Raw genomic sequence first — 18,386 nt, forward strand, 5'->3', positions numbered from 1 at the left:
TTCCCGTCAATGAGATTTGTGGAGGGGTCTGTTGTGAGCCTTCTGAGAAAGGATTTCCTCCTTAAAAAAAAGTGACATTTAGGGAACATGCCCTTATTCTTTGGCCAGATGCTGTTGTGTGTTCATGTGATACTTGAAACTGTGGCTGCCATCTGTGACTATGAGTGGACAGTCTAAGGATGAAACCAATATGCTGAGAATGACACAGTGAATGATAGGGAAAACCCAGGTCCTCAATGATATGCAGAGTCTTGAACTCACCTTGGACTTGCCCTGCCTCTTTAGTTCTTTTAATATGACACAATAAATGTCTTTTTTTTTTTTTTTTTTTTTTTTTGAGACAGGGTCTTGCTCTATCGCCCAGGCTGGAGTGCACTGGCACGATCATAGCTCGCTGTAGCATCGAACTCCTGGGCTCAAGCAACCCTCCTGCCTCAGCCTCCTAAGTGATTGGTACTACAGGCATGAGCCACCATGCCTGACTAATTTTTGTATTTTAAAATATTTATTTATTTATTTATTTATTTTGAGATGGAGTCTTGCTCTGTCACCAGGCTGGAGTGCAATGGCGCGATCTCGGCTCACTGCAACCTCCGCCTCCTACGTTCAAGCAATTCTCCTGCCTCAGCCTCCCAAGTAGCTGGGGACTATAGGCGTGCACCACCACGCCCAGCTAACTTTTGTATTTTTAGTAGAGACAGGGTTTCACCATGTTGGCCAGGATGGTCTCCATCTCTTGACCTTGTGATCCGCCCGCCTCGGCCTCCCAAAGTGCTAGGATTACAAGTGGGAGCCACTGTGCCTGGCCTATTTTTTTTTTAAAGATGGGGCTTCTCTGCATTGCCCAGGCTGGTCTTGAACTCCTAGCCTCAAGCAAACCTCCCACCTCAGCTTCCCAGAGTGTTGGGATTACAAGCATGCACCACTGCACCCAGACAATAAATGTCATTTTAAAAACTGTTTTTTGTTGAATGTTCTGCTTCTCAAAGCCAGAGTCATCTGAACTCAAACATGCAGTATCATATGCCACCTTAACTCCTGCCTTCTACCCCCAAAATTCACCAGAAGTGAAAGAACTGAAAGATTTCTGTTAAAATTTTAAACATCAGCTGGTCTTGGTATTGTACTGTAATGACTATGGAAAGTGCTCATAGTATTTTATTATATAGTCACAGACTATTTCTGCCACCCTTCACATGAAACAGATCATTAGGTATTCATGAGAATTATGAAGACATCTCTTCTCAATGTCCCTGTTATTTGGACAAATAACAAAACTATAAAAGGAACTGCTGTACTCCTATAGATGTTTTCATTCATTTGGACATAATAGTTTCTGAATTTAATTTTTATAAAAAGAAGGAAAATATAGCCAAATTCTATAATTCTCAAAAGCTGTCAATAAAAATATATTGAAAACTTTTCAAGAGAAAATCAATTATACACATGATTTTTTTAATTAAAAAATAAAAAATGTAGAAAGTAGAAATACTACAGGCGTACCTGGTTTTGTTGCACTTTGCTTTATTGTGTTTTTTACAAATTGGAGGTGTATTAGTTTGTTCTCACACTGCTAATAAAGATATACCCAAGACTGGGTAATTTATGAAGAAAAAGAGTTGGCCGGGCACGGTGGCTCACACCTGTAATCCCAGTACTTTGGGAGACTGAGGCAGGTGGATCACGAGGTCAGGAGTTCGAGACCAGTCTGACCAACATGATGAAACCCTGTCTCTACTAAAAATACAAAAATTACCTGGGTGTGGTGGCGTGCACCTGTAATCTCAGCTACTCAGAGGCTGAGGCAGGAAAATCGCTTGAGTCCTGGAGGCAGAGATTGCAGTGAGCCGAGATCACGTCCCAACCCCAGTCCCCAGCCTCTCCCTCTCCTTTGGCCTCCCTATCCCCTGAGACACAGGGATATTGAAATTAGGCCAGTTAATAACCCTACAATGGCCTCTAGGTGTTCAAATGAAAGGAAGAGTCACACGTCTCTCACTTTAAATCAAAAGCTAGAAATGATTATGCCTAGTGAGGAAAGCATGTTCAAAAGCCCAGACAGTCTGAAAGCTAGGCTTCTTGTGCCAGGCCGTTAGCCAAGGTGTGAATGCAAAGGAAAAGTTCTTGAGGAAAATTAAAATTGCTACTCTAGTGAATGCATAAGAAAGCTAATTAGCCTTCATGATGAGATGGAGACACTTTTAGTGGTCTGGGTATAAGATCTAACCAGCTATAACATTCTCTTAAACTGAAGTTTATTCCAGAGCAAGGCAGAGCTCTCTTGGATTCTGTGAAGGCTGAGAGAGATGAAGAAGTTGCAGAAGAAAAGTTTGATGCTAGCAGAGTTTGGTTAATGAGGTTTAAGAAAAGAAGCCATCTCTATAACATAAAAGAAGTGCGAGATGAAGCAGCGAGTGCTGATGCAGAAGCTGCAGCAAGTTATCTGGAAGATCCAGCTGGGATTGTTGATGAAGGTGGCTACGCTGAACAACGGATTTTCCAGGTAGACAAAACAATCTTATATTGCAAGAAGATGCCATCTAAGACTTTCATAGGTAGAGAGGAGAAGTCAATGCATGGCTTCAAAGCTTCAAAGGACAGGCTGACTTTCTTGTAAGTGGCTATTGCTGCTGGTGATTTTAAGTTGAAGCCAATGCTTATTTACTATTCTGAAAATCCTAGGGTCCTTAAGAATTACGCTAAATTTACTCTGCTTGTGCTCTATAAATGAAATAACAAAGCCTAGATGACAGCTCGTCTGTTTTCAGCATGGTTTATTGAACAGTTTCAGCACATTTTTGGGAGTATTGTTCAGAAGACGTGATTACTTTCAAAATATTATTACTATTGACAATGCACCTGGTCACTCAAGAAGTCTGATGAAGCTGTACAAGGAGATTAATGTTATTTTCACGCCTGCTAACACAACATTCATTCTGCAGCCCATGGATCAAGGAGTAGTTTTGATTTTCAAGTCATTTAAGAAATTTCATGGGGCTGTGGCTGCCATAGTGATTCCTCTGATAGACCTGGGCAAAGTAAATTGAAAACTTTATGGAAAGGATTCACCATTCTAGATCCCACTAAGGACATTCACAATTCATGGGAGGAGGTCAAAATATTGACATAACAGGAGTTTGGAAGAAGCTGATTCCAACCCTCATGTTTTACTTTGAAGGGTTTGAGACTTCAGTGGAGGAAATACCTGCAGATATGTTAGAAATAGCAAGAGAACTAGAATTAGAAGTGGAGACTGAAGATATGTCTGAATTGCTGTCTCGTGATAAAACTTGAACGGATGAAGAGTTGCTTCATATGGATAATCAAAGTGGTCTTTCGAGATGGAATCTCTTCCTGGTGTAGATGCTGTGAACATTGTTTAAATATCAAGAAAGGATGTAGAATATTACATAAACTTAGTGGATAAAGCACTGGCAAGGTTTGAGAGGATTTTTTTTATTTTTTATTTTTTTGAGATGGAGTCTCGCTTTGTTGCCCAGGCTGGAGGGCAGTGGCGCGATCTCAGCTCACTACAACCTCTGCCTCCCACATTCAAGCGATTCTGCCTCAGCCTCCTGAGTAGCTGGGACTCCAGGTGCGTGCCACCATGCCCAACTAATTTTTGTAGTTTTAGTAGAGACGGGGTTTCACTATGTTGGCGAGGCTGGTCTCGAACTCCTGACCTCGTGATCTGCCTGCCTTGGCCTCCCAAAGTGCTGGGATTACAGGCTTGAGCCATCGCACTCGGCGATTTGAGATAATTGACTCCAATTCTGAAAGAAGTTTAACAGTGGGTAAAATACTATGAAGCAGCATTGCATGCTACAGAGAAATTGTGAAAGGAAGAGTCAACCTATGGTGCAAACTTCATTGTTGTCTATTTTAAGGAATTGTTACAGCCATCCCCACCTTCAGCAACCATCACCTTGATCAGTTAGCAGCCATCAACCCTGAGGTGAGACCCTCCTCCAGCAAAAAAGATTACAACTTGCTGAAGACTCAGGTGATCGCCAGAATTTTTTTTGCAATAAAGTATTTTTAAATTAAGATATGTACATTGTTTTGTTAAATATAATGCTATTGCACGCTTTATAGTATGAACATAACTTTTTTTTTTTTTTTTTGAGATGCAGTTCACTCTTGTTGCCCAGGCTGGAGTGCAATGGCACGATCTCGGCTCACTGCAACCTTCGCCTCCCAGGTTCAAGCGATCTCCTGTCTCAGCCTCCGGAGTAGTTGGGATTACAGGCGCATGCCACCATGCCTGGCTAATTTTTGTATTTTTAGTAGAGACAGGGTTTCATCATATTGGTCAGGCTGGTCTCGAACTCCTGACCTCAGGTGATCCGCCTGCCTTGGCTTCCTAAAGTGCTGGGATTACAGGCGTGAGCCACCGCGCCCGGCGAACATAACTTTTATATTTACTGGGAAACCAAACAATTCATGTGACTCACTTAATTTTGATATTCCCTTTAAGTGTCAGTGGTCTGGAACCAAACCCGCAATATCTCTGAAGTATCTCTATGTATTTCTACTTAGCTTAAGCGTTAAACAGCAAACAAGATGAGAATTTAGAATTTTAATTCCCAGGACTATTTTCTTTTAAATATAAGTCCATATCCATAATATATATTCCATAATATAAAGATAATGAAGAAAGATATTGTTGGAATTTTTCTAGTCTGTTTTAGGCTTATGGATAGATAAAAAGGTGCAATATTAGTTTTCTTCTCTCGGAAGAAAACCAGTATTTTCCAGAGGATTTCATGGTTCTAGAAGTACTACTTCTAAAGCCTGCTTCTCTCTGCAGAGCTGCGAATGTCTTTTCAGATAAGAAATTCTGCATTCCATTTATCTTCAGGATGTATCCTTTGACAAGATTTCAACAGATTAATGAGCAACTGAACTGCCATATTTTGAAGTGGGAGAACAGTTTGCCTGAGTCAGGTATCCATCCCTTTAGGTTCTCAATTGGCCCTGGGCCCACGGTGAGTGAGCTCTCTTTGCTTGGTGCATCATCGCTCCACCTAGTTCAAGTTCTGGCGGCTTCCTGATTTTGATTCTCTTGGGAAATGAGGCCTGCTTTAGCCTGAGGCTGGCTCAGGAAGGCAACCTTTCACCTACTTAAGGAAAAGTTCACAGGCAAACTAAACAATATGTTGGGTTAAAAAAAAGAGACCAATCCTACTGGTACTGGATGAGTGAAAATCTTCTCTCTTATAGTACATGTAGTTGTACTACCTGCACTGGATGCTTGCTTTCTTATCCTTGTTTAGTGTCTAAAACGAGAAACAATGGCAAACTCCTTAAAATACAGAACCACTGTGGATTCCTAAGAACGTTCAAAAACAATAATTTGGAGTAAACTTTATTTTTTGAAAAGAAATAGCAAATTTGCATGGTGAGTGCATTTAGAGGAAAACGGGTTATATGCTAGGTCAAGTGAGGCCAAAACAAGAGAAATGATAATGGATAAGCTTTGAGTTTTTGAGGCTCTTCTTGCCCCAGGCAGTTCCAAAAGCCATTTTATTTGGCAGGATTTGACAGCAATTTCTGCAAGAACGGGATAACTAATCCAGTTAAAAACGAAAAAGGATATGCATACTATTTCATAATTTATATTGAAATTTATACATTACAGCAATAATTGTGCGTCTGTAATTTTTTTTTTTTTGGTGGGGGGGTGTTTTTTCCTGGAGGGACGGAGCTCCTGCAGACCCTATTGGGCTAGCCTCTCCTCCCACGTCGCTGCCGCAGATCCCCGCTCCCCTCCCCCACCCGCGGTCCGTCCCTCCTGGTCGACCCCGTTCCCGCCCCCGCCCCGCGCAGACGGCAGCCAGGTCCGGTCCGCGGCGGCTCCGCGGAATGACCCGTAGTAACCTCGCCCCGCCCCGGGCCGCCAGCGCCGCGCTCCCCGGCCCGAATTCGATAGGCCCAGCCCCGCACGCGCCACCGCTCGCGGGCCAATGGGCGGCAGCCTCTCTGCATATGCAACGAGTGCCGGCCGGGGGTGAGCGTCCCAGGCGGTTCCGCTCAACAGACGCTGCTGTGGCGGCGCCGGGCTGCGACACTGCAGTTGTCGACGCGGCCGGGGCCGGGACGAGGAGGCGTTGGACGGGGTCGCAGACGTTTGTCCCCTCGCATTGCGGCCCCGACAGCTGCGCCAGGATCCCCGGGCGGCGGCGCGAGGCGTGAACGCTCTGGGGCTCAGCCAGGCCTGCGCGGGCCCGAGGCCGGAGGAACCCGGACTCCGGCGTAGCGGTGAGTGCGGCGCGAGTTGTGGGAGCGGCGGGAGCCGGTTGGCGGCGCGGCCTCCGCGTGCGGTTCGGCTGGGCCCGAGGGGCGCCCCAGCCTCGGGGCCCGGGACCCTGTCGTCGGCGCCGCACCTGACCGCTGGGTGTGCGCGCGGGCGGCCCGCGGCACCAGGAGCAGCGGCGCGCAGGGTGGGAGGCGGCCCGCTGGGGTCCGGGAAGCGGCTGACGTGGGGCCTCGGCCCTGAGCCCACGCGAGCCGGGAGCTGCAGCGCGAACGGCGTGGGGCGGCGCTGACCAGGCAGGGAGGATGCACTGCGTGCCTCCCGGCGCTGTGGGGCGGGGTGGGGAGGCCAGCCCCTTGAATTAAGGGGGCTCTGCCGCGGCCCCAGCAGTGCGGTGTCGGTGGAAGGAGACTCAGCCCTGCGATTTCGGAAAACCCTTTTTGGCGGGGCGGGAGGGGCTGTTGCTGCGTGGGGTGAGAAGAAACTGGGTGCGTGAGGTGGGTCGACCTTGGTGATTGGTTCTGGGCACTATCGTGGTGGTGGGACTGGGATTAAGACTGACGTTTGGGGTTTGAGAGTTGCAGCTTTGCTTTTCCCCAAGTGCGTTTTAATCATATACGGTTGATAGGTTGGGTAACTCGGGGACTGCTTACTACCAGCAGTCCTGTGGGGTAGGTGTTATCAGGCTCGTTTCACAGATGAGGAGCCCGAGGCACAGGTTTTCAAATGGTTTTCGCAGGAAGTCTGATACTAGAAAGTGTGCTCTAAGCTGTTGTATAAAAGACCCCTCGAAAATGAAAAGGCTGGAGGAATGTCTTTAAAATTATATGGAAGCTAGAAAGGCAGTAGGCTTTGTGAACGAAATTATAGCTGAAAAGAATGACAAATAGCTGACATTTATTGAGCTTTTATTACATGCCACGCACTGTTCGGAGAGCTTTATGTACAGTGTCTTCACATTGTTAACAGTCCTCTGGGGTGGGGGTTATTCCCATTTTACAGCGGGAGAAACTGCAGATTGGACGAATTAGCTTGCCTCAGATCTCAGCTAGTAAGAAGCTGGGATTCAGACAGGCCTGTGTAAATCCAGAGCTCTGAAATCTAAGCACTATATTTTGCTGCCTCTCCTTGGTGGCTGGCTGAATAGTTTCCACAGTGGATTTTAGTCTGGGTGGCCAGGAGAGTTGTAGTTTGATGATACCTTCTTTCATGATCGTCAACCTATTTTGTTTCCCCAAATTAGTTCTGAGAGTTAAGGGTGCTGATGAGTTGCTCCTGAAAGTGTATTAGAAAGGTATTATAGGGGACAGGTGGTGTGACATGGGAATCTTTTGCACAGACTTGATTTTGTTTTCTGGCATTTTTCTGGGCAGTTCCTCACACTTGGGGATGAGTAAGCCTTCTCTTATAATTGTCGCATGCGTTTTCTCTCTAGACTTTTCCTGGTTTCTCTTTTGTATAAAAAGTATTGGTTTTGTAGGATGACATTGGGTGTGGGGCAGAGTGGTCCATTGGACCTAAGGGTCAAGGTGACAAGTCACCTCGTATCTTTGGATCTCAGTTACTGAATTTGTAAGGCTTTAGACTCAGTGACTTAAAGCTTACATATTCTGATGGTCTAAAATGTTCTCCTTGAAGGAAGAAAGGAAGAATGGGAGAAATGAAGGACGCACAAATTATAAGGGGAAAATCATCCTCTGTCTGGTTTGGGGTGAGAGTCAGATCTTAAAGTCTCGAGGTCTGTTTCATTTGCTTATGTGTTTCCCTGCTGTTTGGTTCCAGTTTCATTCCTCATTTGATTAATTGACTCACCTAGAGCCATTTAATTTTTGTGATATGTCAGGCACCTTATTAGGTGCTGGGAATACAGCAGTGAATACGGGGAAAAATAGACAAGAAGCAAATGGTCATACAAACGGATAGGTGGTTGCAAGTTTGATAGGTACGATGAAGGAAAAGTATTGTGTGAATGAGGATTATGAGCAAGATTGTGATGTAGATGGAAATCTAGTCTAGGGAGCTGTTTTTTGAGTTGATGTGGTGAGATTTTGCTAGAGGACAGTCTTGAAATCTGAGCCTGCAATTATGTACATAATGCAAGAGTTTGGGAAGTTGTCAGCAACAATAATTCTTTTCATTGCACAGTGTCTTTCATACTCAGAATGTCATCCCGGCTCTCATTGCAAGATACGAAAATGAGATAGGCAACTTTACAAGTTGTCATTCTGTCTGCCTTCAGGGTACTTAAAGCTTAAATAGTCCTCTAATACTTTCTCCCACTCAAGATGAACTGTAAGGGGGAGTAAGACTCTTTTATGTGAGATTTGGGCTTGAATATTGGATTTAGATTTTTTTTAGGAAAGCTAGGCCAAGGGTGATAGGCTTTTAAAACAAGGAGCATCATAATTACTCAAAAGTATCCATTGTAGCATACGCTTCACAGGGTCATTTAACTTAAAAATCTCATCATCTTAGGAGATCATTTTTTGATGGCTGGAGTGGGAAATATAGATTGTTAAAAATATATAAATGTCTCAGTTGAACATGTATGAAGCCAATACAAATAATACATTGCAGTATACTTACTTAATGGCCATCTGCATGCAAAACACCGTCCTATGGGTACCATGTGGAATAAATAAAAAAGATGAACTTGCCAAAGTTCCTGCTTTCAAAGAGATTTCAGTTAATGTATACTAATACTCAAATTTAAGGTTGTTTTTTTTTCAAAGTGCTAGCATATGTTGGCTCATTTGATCCTTTTAAGAGCCATATATGATAAACAGAAATACTGAGAAAATGGAGATAAAAAATTGTCAGGATATGGTGATAAATAGTAAATGGAGTGGGAGAAAGAGGTGCTAAGTGATACTAGGTTTCAGACCTATGCAACTAAAGAGGTATGTGTGCTATTCACTGAGCTGGGGCTTACTGGTAGAGAACTAGGTTCTGGATATGGGAAGAGCATGACTTTAGTTTTGGAAGTGTTCAGTTGGAGCTGCCTTTGAGGCCTTTATTGAGGTACTGTTCTGTGCTCAGAATTGGGGTGGCCATTTACCGTTTTGAAGCCCTCCATGTAGAGGCAAGAGCTCAAACCATGGGTATGGGTGAGATTGCCTGTGGGGAGGCTATAGAATAAGAAGAGGAGGCGGCCTGGGATGGAGCTGGGCAGAGGAGGTTGAGCTTGCCAATGAGACAAGAGTGGCCAGGAAGGTCAGAGGACAGCCAGAAACAGATGTTCCTGCAAGGCGATGAGTCAGTACTGTGGAATGCTCCTATGAGAGAAGAATTGAGAACCATCATTGGATTTAGCAACATGGAGGTCACTGGTGACCTTTAAAAGAGATGCTGATCTGCAGGTAGGGGTGGGATGGGGAGCAATGGGAGGTGAGGAAAACAGAGACAGAAACTGTTTCCAATAGGTTTGATTTCAGCATGTTTAAATGCTGATGGGAAGGCTCAGTGGAGAGGGAGTGGTTGAATATAGACTAGAAAAGGGTTTGTGCAGAGTTCCTAAAAGGATGGCGTTGGGATGGGACCCAAAGTACAACTGAGGCCTGTGTCTTTGCTGGGAGGAGGGGACACCTTCCACAGTAACAGAATACAGGCCTGTAACTTATGGAGTCCTAAGCAAATGCCAAAAATGTCAAGAACTGTTAAATTTCTAAAAATTAGCCCAATTTTAGTTGACTCATGACAGTCTTTTAGAAAACTTTGTCGCAAGAGCATTGTGTGATTGATTTAAAATGTGGCTCAGTCTTAATTTCATCCCTCAATAGAGTATATATTTTCATCTGACTTTTGATTGTAATTTATTTATTTTCTGAAAAAGGAGACATTGTAAATGTTAAATCCTGTGATGCCTTCCTTACATGTTTATTTTTGGTTTCATTAGAAAAAAGCTTTCAGACAGTTTCTGTTTTCCTAACATCATAGGTGCCTTAATTCTTTTAATTTAAAGTTTAGCTTCTGTTATTATTGGAATATGTTTACTTAACGTATTTTTGATGTTTCCCATTTTGAAGGATAAAGAATTGGATGATTCAGTAGTTTCAACTGATCTGCTAATTTTTGTTTAGAATTGAAGATACTTAAATAACCAACCTTTTGGATAAGTGGCCTCCAAATACAGCTTTCTGCTTGTTTGTGAAGGTATTTGTTATTAAGGATTCATTCATTCATGTATTTACTTAGTGTCTGTTTTGCAAGGTACTCGGAATTTGGAAATGATTGGGCGAGTTCCTGCTCTTAAGGAGCTCACAGTTCACCACAGGAAAGAGGTGTATGAACAAATTACAGCATGGTGCAAGAGAAGAAGATATATGAGCAAATATATTACAGGATGGTATAATCAGTGCAGCAGTGGAATCTGCTAGGAAATAGAGAAAAAGTGCAGAGCAGGCACAGAGTAGGGAAGGAAAAGGGGAGACTTCTCAGTGGAGATGATAGCTGAACTAGGTTTTCCAAGATGAACTGGAGTTTTCCCAGGTCAACAGGGAGCCAGGAAATAGAATGTTTTACCTTGATTTTGGATCCTCTGTGTGTGTGTGTGTGTGTGTATATATATACACAGATGTGTACGCATTGGAGATGTTATAACGCTACCAAAGAATATTGTTAGAAAAATTAAAAATTGCTTATCTTACTATCCTCACGTTGATTGCTGTAGCTGTGAAAAGCTGCACATTTTCCCCTGTCCTGTCATGGTCAACTTTTCTGCTCCTATTTGATGCAGAAAGTAACTGAACTTAATTATATTATTTGGATACAAAGCCTAGTTTTTGTTTTTCTAAATGAATGGTCTTTGGAATAAGGATAATAGCCAACACCTTTATAGTATACTGTGGCCAAATGCTGTTCTAATTTTTATCTCAGCCTTGCAAAATAGGTACTTTTTTTTTTTTTTTTTTGAGACGGAGTCTCGCTCTGTCCCCCTGGCTGGAGTGCAGTGGCACGATCTCGGCTCACTGTAAGCTCCGCTTCCTGGGTTCACGCCATTCTCCTGCCTCAGCCTCCTGAGTAGCTGGGACTACAGATGCCCGCCACCATGCCTGGCTAATTTTTTGTATTTTTAGTAGAGATGGGGTTTCACCATGTTAGCCAGGATGGTCTCGATCTTCTGACCTTGTGATCCGCCCGCCTCGCCCTCCCAAAGTGCTGGGATTACTGGTGTGAGCCACTGCGCCCCGACTGCAAAATAGGTTCTTTTATCATTCTAATTTTTACAGCTGAGGAAACTGAAGCACAGAGCAATTTAAGTGACTTGCACGATTGTGTGCTAAATGTGTGCTGGATTTCATCCCAGGCACTTTGGTTCCAGAGTCCCTGTTCTTAACCTGGGCGCTGCATCTCCTCTCTGGAGTGACAGTTTGAAGTTCTTATTAACCTTTGAAGGCATGATTGTATAGGGAAAGGAGCTGTGATGACATTTAGGGGCAGTTTTATGTCTGTTTTAATTACACAAAGTTGCTGCCCCAAATAAAACTGAAATCATAAGGAAATTGAGAGAATTTAACTAGAATTTTCTTTTTTTTTCTTTTTTTGAGACAGAATCTTGCTCTGTCACCTATGCTGGAGTGCAGTGGCGTGATCTCTGCTCACTGCAACCTCCGCCTCCCGGGTTCAAGCAATTCTCCTGCCGCAGCCTCCCGAGTAGCTGGAATTACAGGTACCTGCCACCACACTCGGCTAATTTTTGTATTTTTGGTAGAGATGGGGTTTCACCATGTTGGCCAGGCTGGTCTCTAACTCCTGACCTCGTGATCTGCCCATCTCAGCCTCCCAAAGTACTGGGATTGCAGATGTGAACCACCATGCCCGGCCTAGAATTTTCTTTTTGGACTTGAACATAATTCCTCAGGATGCTTTCCCCTTTAACCTTCCTTCACAGGAATTGTTATTGACTTTTTAGATTGGAATATAAAGGAATTTGGGATCCCATAGTCTGCTAATTCCATTTTCTTTTCCTGTCTTTTAACTAAAATATTGACACACTTTCTGTATGTTTGAAAAATATTTGATAAAATTTAATCCACTTAAAGAAACCCACTCCTTTCCCCCAAATCTTACAGCTAACCACTGCTCTGAATTTGGTGTTTATTATTCCTATGTATTTCTGTACAGCTTTATTACACGTGTGTTTCCTTAGACAGTGTATAGTAGTGTTTTGTGTATTCCTAAACTTTATATGGATGGTACTGCATATATTCTTGTTCAGCATACTGTTTATTTTACCCCCACTCAAAATCACTTATCAGTGTGGTTTCATGAATTGAGTTTCAACTCAGTTCATCAGTGTGGGTTCATGTAGATTTAGGTCATTTATTTTTACTGTGACAAGTTAGTACATTTTAGGTCTATACCATATTTATTTCCCCTTTGCTCTCTTGATAGACTTTTAGGCTGTTTCCATTTTTTTTGTTATTACCAACATTATTACCGTTAAGTATTATTGAACACAAGTCTTTGTTTTAATTTTTGACACTGTAGTTAACCTGTGCTCCTTTTTCTCTGTTCTTCACATTTTTGTCTTGGCCTTCCTCTAATCGTTTCATTATTTGAGCTAAGGTACCATTCTTTGTCCATTATACTTAACAGTACAAAACTGTAATGGGCACTTTTCCTCTAAGGCTCTTTTTAGTAATCTTTACTTTAGTTAACTTTCTTTGCTTTTTTTTTAAAATAAAAATATCTTAAAATATAGAAATATCTTGAACATATTTTACAGATATATATTATTTTACTTGTAATTCTGTGCATGACTGTAGGGATAATTCACGTGTACCCTTTCTCTTGGGAAACGCTTCTGTGCTGATGTACGTTTGATTTAGCTAATTCTGTATTTTAGTGTTTGTTTCCTTTAAATATTTTCCTCTAAATGTAGTGCACTTTTTTCATTGCAGTTTGGTGGGTAGGAACATGAGCTCAGAGTTAAGATTGCTTGGATTGGAATCCGGGCTCTACTTTTTAGCTGTGTGTCTTTGGGCAGCGTATTTAATTTCTATGTCTCAATTTCTTCATCTGTAAAATGGAGATAATAGAAATCTACCCATAGATTGTTGTGAGATTCAAATGAGGTGAGTGTCTGGCATAGTCATTACTCAATACATATTAGCTATTTTTATTAGTTTTATTTCTTATTAGAGTATGCAGTATTTTCTAAGCCTACTCAGTTTGTGGTGTTGCCTTCTTTTTTGAAGCAGCATTTTAACAGACATCTATGCCTCAAGGAAATGTGTGATGTTTTATAACTGTTAGTGGAGATTGGGAAGAGATACTGTAAACTGTAGCAAACCATAAGTTGAGGTACATTAACTAGATTGTTATATTTTAATATCAATAATTTAGGATTTGGTTGGGCATGGTGGTTTATGCCTTTAATCCCAGCACTCTGGGAGGCCGAGGAGGGCGGATCACCTGAGGTCAGGAGTTTGAGTCCAGCCTGGCCAATGTGGCAAAATCCTGTCTCTACTAAAAATACAAATTAGCTGGGTGTGGTAGCGGGTGCCTGTAATCCCAGCTACTTGGGAGGCTGAGACAGGAGAATTGCTTGAACCTGGGAAGTGGAGGTTGCAGTGAGCCAAGATCATGCCATTGCACTCCAGCCTGGGCAAGAGAGGGAGACGCTGTCTCAAAAAAAAGAAAAATAGGATTTATCGTGTTTCAATTTTTTTGAAATACGTATAAAGCACATTGAAAGTGAGTTGACATGGTGAAATTCTTAGATAATTACCAAGGGTCTACTCTTGTTAGTTTTAAATACCTTTTGTAATATGACCCTGATAATGATTCAGATGGTGTTTCTAAGTATATTATCCTATGTCATCAACCTTGTGTTGTTCAGTGGAGAAGGAACCATTGCCATCCGTGTATGTAAAGCTTGATAGGTAAATTTGAGCGAGTGACTTAACCTTTCTCAGCCTTCCATTTCAATTTCTGTAACATAAAGATTTCAATTCTTACCTCACAAGGTTATCATGACTTATGTTAGTTGCTTCCTTCATCTCTCTGGCTCCCCGTCTTCTCTTGTAACTTCCTTTTTTTCTGTTTTCCCTATGTATATTCTTTCTTCCTCTTTGTCCCTTCTCTGCCCTTCACAAGTAGTTTTTTGGTAAATGGTAACAAGACATTCTGAACCAGTGTGTGAGTGAACCCATTATATTAATAAAGATACACATTATTTAAAGGAGAATAGGAAATGTTAATTCTGTAAGGACAAGAGGTTTTAGGCCATACGAAGTTACAGAGGAGATGTTGTAAATGTTAAATGAGCAGTATAAAGGACAGAGAGGTCATGTTTTGCCAGAGTAGCCAGGGAGTGGTCAGCTGAGCAAAATGAGACTAATGTTAGATTTGAAGAAAGATTTGTGAGGAAGGTATTCACATAGGATGTCCAGGGGGCAGTGGGGTTTGGAAGATTGGCAAATAAAACTGAGCCATCAACTGCTTGGGAGGACTCAGGAAGCTGTGAGGATAAATCACATCCCATGGGGAAGAAAGGAACATGGACTTGGAGGACAAAAACAATTAAGACCTAGCATAACCTCTTTATTTATTGATTAAACTCTGAAAGTAGTTGTTGAATGAATTAAACCTTCTAGGAATAGAAAGGGAGAACTAGCAGCTAGCAAATGAAGAGAATTGAGTGGCTCTGAGTTGTTGCAGGAGGAGCTTTGAAGGTCTGGCCCGAGTTGTTTGTAACCCTGCCGTTGAGACTGGTGGTGTGGCATTGTCTGTGCCATTTAGTCTGACTGGACTTCTGGGTTTTTTTTTTTTTGGTCTGTAATCCTTTCTTGCTTTTGGGGGGTGGAGAGGGATCTGCTTCATCACTGTTCTTTTTACCTCCTTTTCCCCCTCCTTTACTTGACTTAGGATTTTTGTTACCTGTGCCATATTTATTTCTTAGGTGTCTTTGACTTTATCAGTTAGCTTTGTGCATTTCCCCATGTATTCATTGATGTGTTTACTACCTGGAATTTAATGGGGTGTTTGCATGAGTGTCTTCCTCTTTTGACATCTCAATAAGCAAGATTCTCATGGAAACCATCTCAGAGGCAGTGGACAGTAAATAGATGGAGTGAAAGATGAGGCAGAACTGTTTCTCTGCATTCTATATTGAGATGTACAATTGTTTAACAAATAATTGCAAAAGAAAATGAGTGCCATAAGAGAGTGCCCTAAGGGGTCAGCGGATGGGTAGAGAAGTTCAGGCTGGGGCTAGGGCCAGTGGAGGTTTGGGTATCAGAGAATGCCTAATCAATTTAGATGCTAAGAGATAACCAGGCTTTGAATGTATGCAGAAGAATAAAGGACATTCCAGGTAGAGCTAACAGGGCAAAATGAGCAAAGGCAGAGAAGACAGGTAAGGGAGACAAAGAAGTGGATGGAATTGATTTGTTTGTAGTGTGTGAAGTGGAGAGTTGGAAGGTGAGAGTTGAAGAGTAAGCTGACTTCAAGTTGTGGAGAGTCTTAAGTACTTGGCAAACGAGTTTGGAATTGTTTTTTTATTCCTTCTTTTTTTTCCTGTTTTGGACAATGAGGAGGGAATTGAGATTCTTGAAGAGAGGATTGATGTGAAATACGGGTTATAAGGGAGTGGCAATGTCACACTGGCAACATGGATGAAGGATGCATTGATGGAGGAGGGGGAGAGGGGACTAGAGACAGAGGAATAGTTAAGGATACAGTTGAATTCTGCCAGGCGACAGGAGTAAGGACCTGAACTGATAAAGTAACACATGAGAGAGGGCAGGAGGCAGGGGATGACAGAGGAAGCAGAACCATCAGGACTTGGCAACTGACTGGATCTTTGCAGGGCAAGGGAAGGGAATATTACCAAATGCTTTTTAAGTTTTGAGTAAGTTCTAGAAATGGGAAGATTCAGCTTTCCATTTGAGTTGGGAAAGGTGAAAAGCAGAGTGACAGTAGAAGATGTGGAAAGGAGAATTCAGTTAAAAAAATTTATTTTTAAAAATGCGAAGTGGGATAGCTGGGATCTACTCAAAGAAAGCCAGATGAGGGGTCATCTGGGTAGGCGATGGTGAGTGGCGGAGAGTGAACAAAGTTCTGGGCTTAGATGTTTATAGAACGAGGTGAGAAGTCAGTGAAAGATGTGTAAAGTGCTTATCACTGGGGGCCCAGTAGGCATTGTCTAGGGAGGCCTCAGCTAAGGCTGGGTCTCACAAACATGTGGCATTGGTCCTGGCTGTGTAACTCTCCAGCTGGCAGCCTTGGGAGTAGGAGTGAAGAAAATGCAGTGAATCTGCAGGGAGCTGTTGTGTTTTAGAGCTCTAGGATAGCAAGTGCTCGGGAGTCCTCCAGGAAGGACATGGTTGTCACAGAAACATTGGTTCCTGGGACTAGGCTTTCAGGGGACAAGAGAAGCCACAAGGGAGTTGGTGGCCAAGATGGAGTGGGAGAGCAGGTCTAGTGGGTGAGGGGTTGTGGGGTTACTAACAGCCTATTCTCATTCTGTTAATTTTTAAGGCTTGAATTAGTTTTCTAATGATAGGAGCCTTGTTGCTTTGGGACAACAGATGTGAATGTTATTATTATTATTTTTGCTTCTCTGCTTTATCTGTGGCATTACTGCTCTTGTGGCATTCCCCCCAACCCCCGACTCCCTTGTTTTTGGTGAACATAATAGTCACCATAAAAAAGATGTATAATTCTAGGGAGAAACTTAAGTAGGGCAAATGCTCAACAGGGAAAAGTTCACAATTTAGAATACAGGTGTGCCTAAGGTTATAAAATAGATAATAGTACTAAGACAATTAATTTTTTGTTTTTTTTTGAGATGGAGTTTCACTCTTGTTGCTCAGGCTGGAGTGCAGTGGCACGATCTTGGCTCACTGCAATCTCCGTCTCCTGGGTTCAAGTGATTCTCCTGCCTCAGCCTCTCGAGTAGCTGGGATTACAGGTGCCCACCACCACGCCTGGCTAATTTTTTGTATTTTTAGTAGAGACAGGGTTTTACCATGTTGGCCAGGCTGGTCTTGAACTCCTGACCTCAGGTGATCCTCCTGCCTCGGTCTTCCAAACTGCTGGGATTACAGGTGCGCCCGGCCGACAGTTACATATTTTTTATAGAAAGAAAGTAAAAGTATCTTAGGAAAATTTAAATAAATTATTATTATTAACATCTGTCATCCATCCATCTGTTCGTCTATCCATGTGATGGATGCTCCCACCAGGTACTTCGCTAGTGGACACCAAGGATAGAATGATGGATAAGACAAATATGGCCCTTCCCTGGTGCATAGAGTGGGAAGATGAACATTAAGCAGTTCCACAGTAATTATTTAATTACAGTTGCAGTAGGTCCTGTGAAGGCAAAGTTGTGGGATGCCAAGGGTGGGGAACCAGAGTAGGCTGTCTTGAGAGGCCTCTCTGAGGAAGTGGCATCCAACTGATCTAGGAGAAGGGGGATGGTGGTGGGGCAGTGGGGCGGTGTGGTGGTGGGGCAACTGGGCCGCCTTCTAGGCAGAGGCTTGAAGCAATGTGGGGTGGGGTGGGATGGTGACTTGGCTTTGGGGAAAATCCACAAGAAGGGCAGGAGTTTGTGCAGAGGTCCTCTGAGATGAAGCTGGATGCAAAAAATAAATGGGCCACAGCATGCATGAGACAGGAGTAAAAATAAAGCCGTCTCTTACAAGCCATCCATTGAGAGTAGACTGGGAAGATTAGGGAACTTGGAGGCTTGACTGTGCCAACTAGTTAGCAATATCTGTATCAAGTCAGTATGCTTCTTTGGTCCTCAGTTACTACAAAAAGTTTAAATTTTATTATTACAAAATTTGCAAAGTTACATCCATTGAGAGTAGACTGGGAAGATTAGGGAACTTGGAGGCTTGACTGTGCCAACTAGTTAGCAATATCTGTATCAAGTCAGTATGCTTCTTTGGTCCTCAGTTACTACAAAAAGTTTAAATTTTATTATTACAAAATTTGCAAACAGTTAACTTTTTATGATTTGAATTTTATGATTAGCAATGTTACAGTTTACCAAAATTATCTTCAGCAGTATTAAAACATCTATAAATATATATAGCAATATACCTGATCATATATTATGTTGATTTTGGTATTGTTCGCCTGTTAAGGCCAATGGGAAACTTTTCAGCTAGATTGG

The 18,386-nt window shown here is 42.6% G+C and overlaps 1 protein-coding gene across 10 annotated transcripts in view; it reads left to right on the forward strand.

Moving 5' to 3' along the window:
• Positions 1-5,378: 5,378 nt before the first annotated feature.
• Positions 5,379-18,386, forward strand: part of ACSL3 (acyl-CoA synthetase long chain family member 3) — a 79,073-nt gene continuing 66,065 nt past the window's right edge. For 3 of the 10 annotated variants that reach the window (XM_063695430.1, XM_055380560.2, XM_055380559.2), the window contains exon 1: positions 5,987-6,261. The gene's annotated coding sequence lies outside the window, so the exon portion shown is untranslated. Of the gene's footprint in view, positions 6,262-11,806; positions 11,925-18,386 lie in introns of all 10 variants that reach the window. The other 7 variants (XM_055380563.2, XM_055380561.2, XM_055380558.2 and 4 more) reach the window with 6 other exon arrangements.

This window comes from Gorilla gorilla, chromosome 11 (genome assembly GCF_029281585.2).
Source record: "Gorilla gorilla gorilla isolate KB3781 chromosome 11, NHGRI_mGorGor1-v2.1_pri, whole genome shotgun sequence".
Lineage (NCBI taxonomy): Eukaryota > Metazoa > Chordata > Mammalia > Primates > Hominidae > Gorilla > Gorilla gorilla.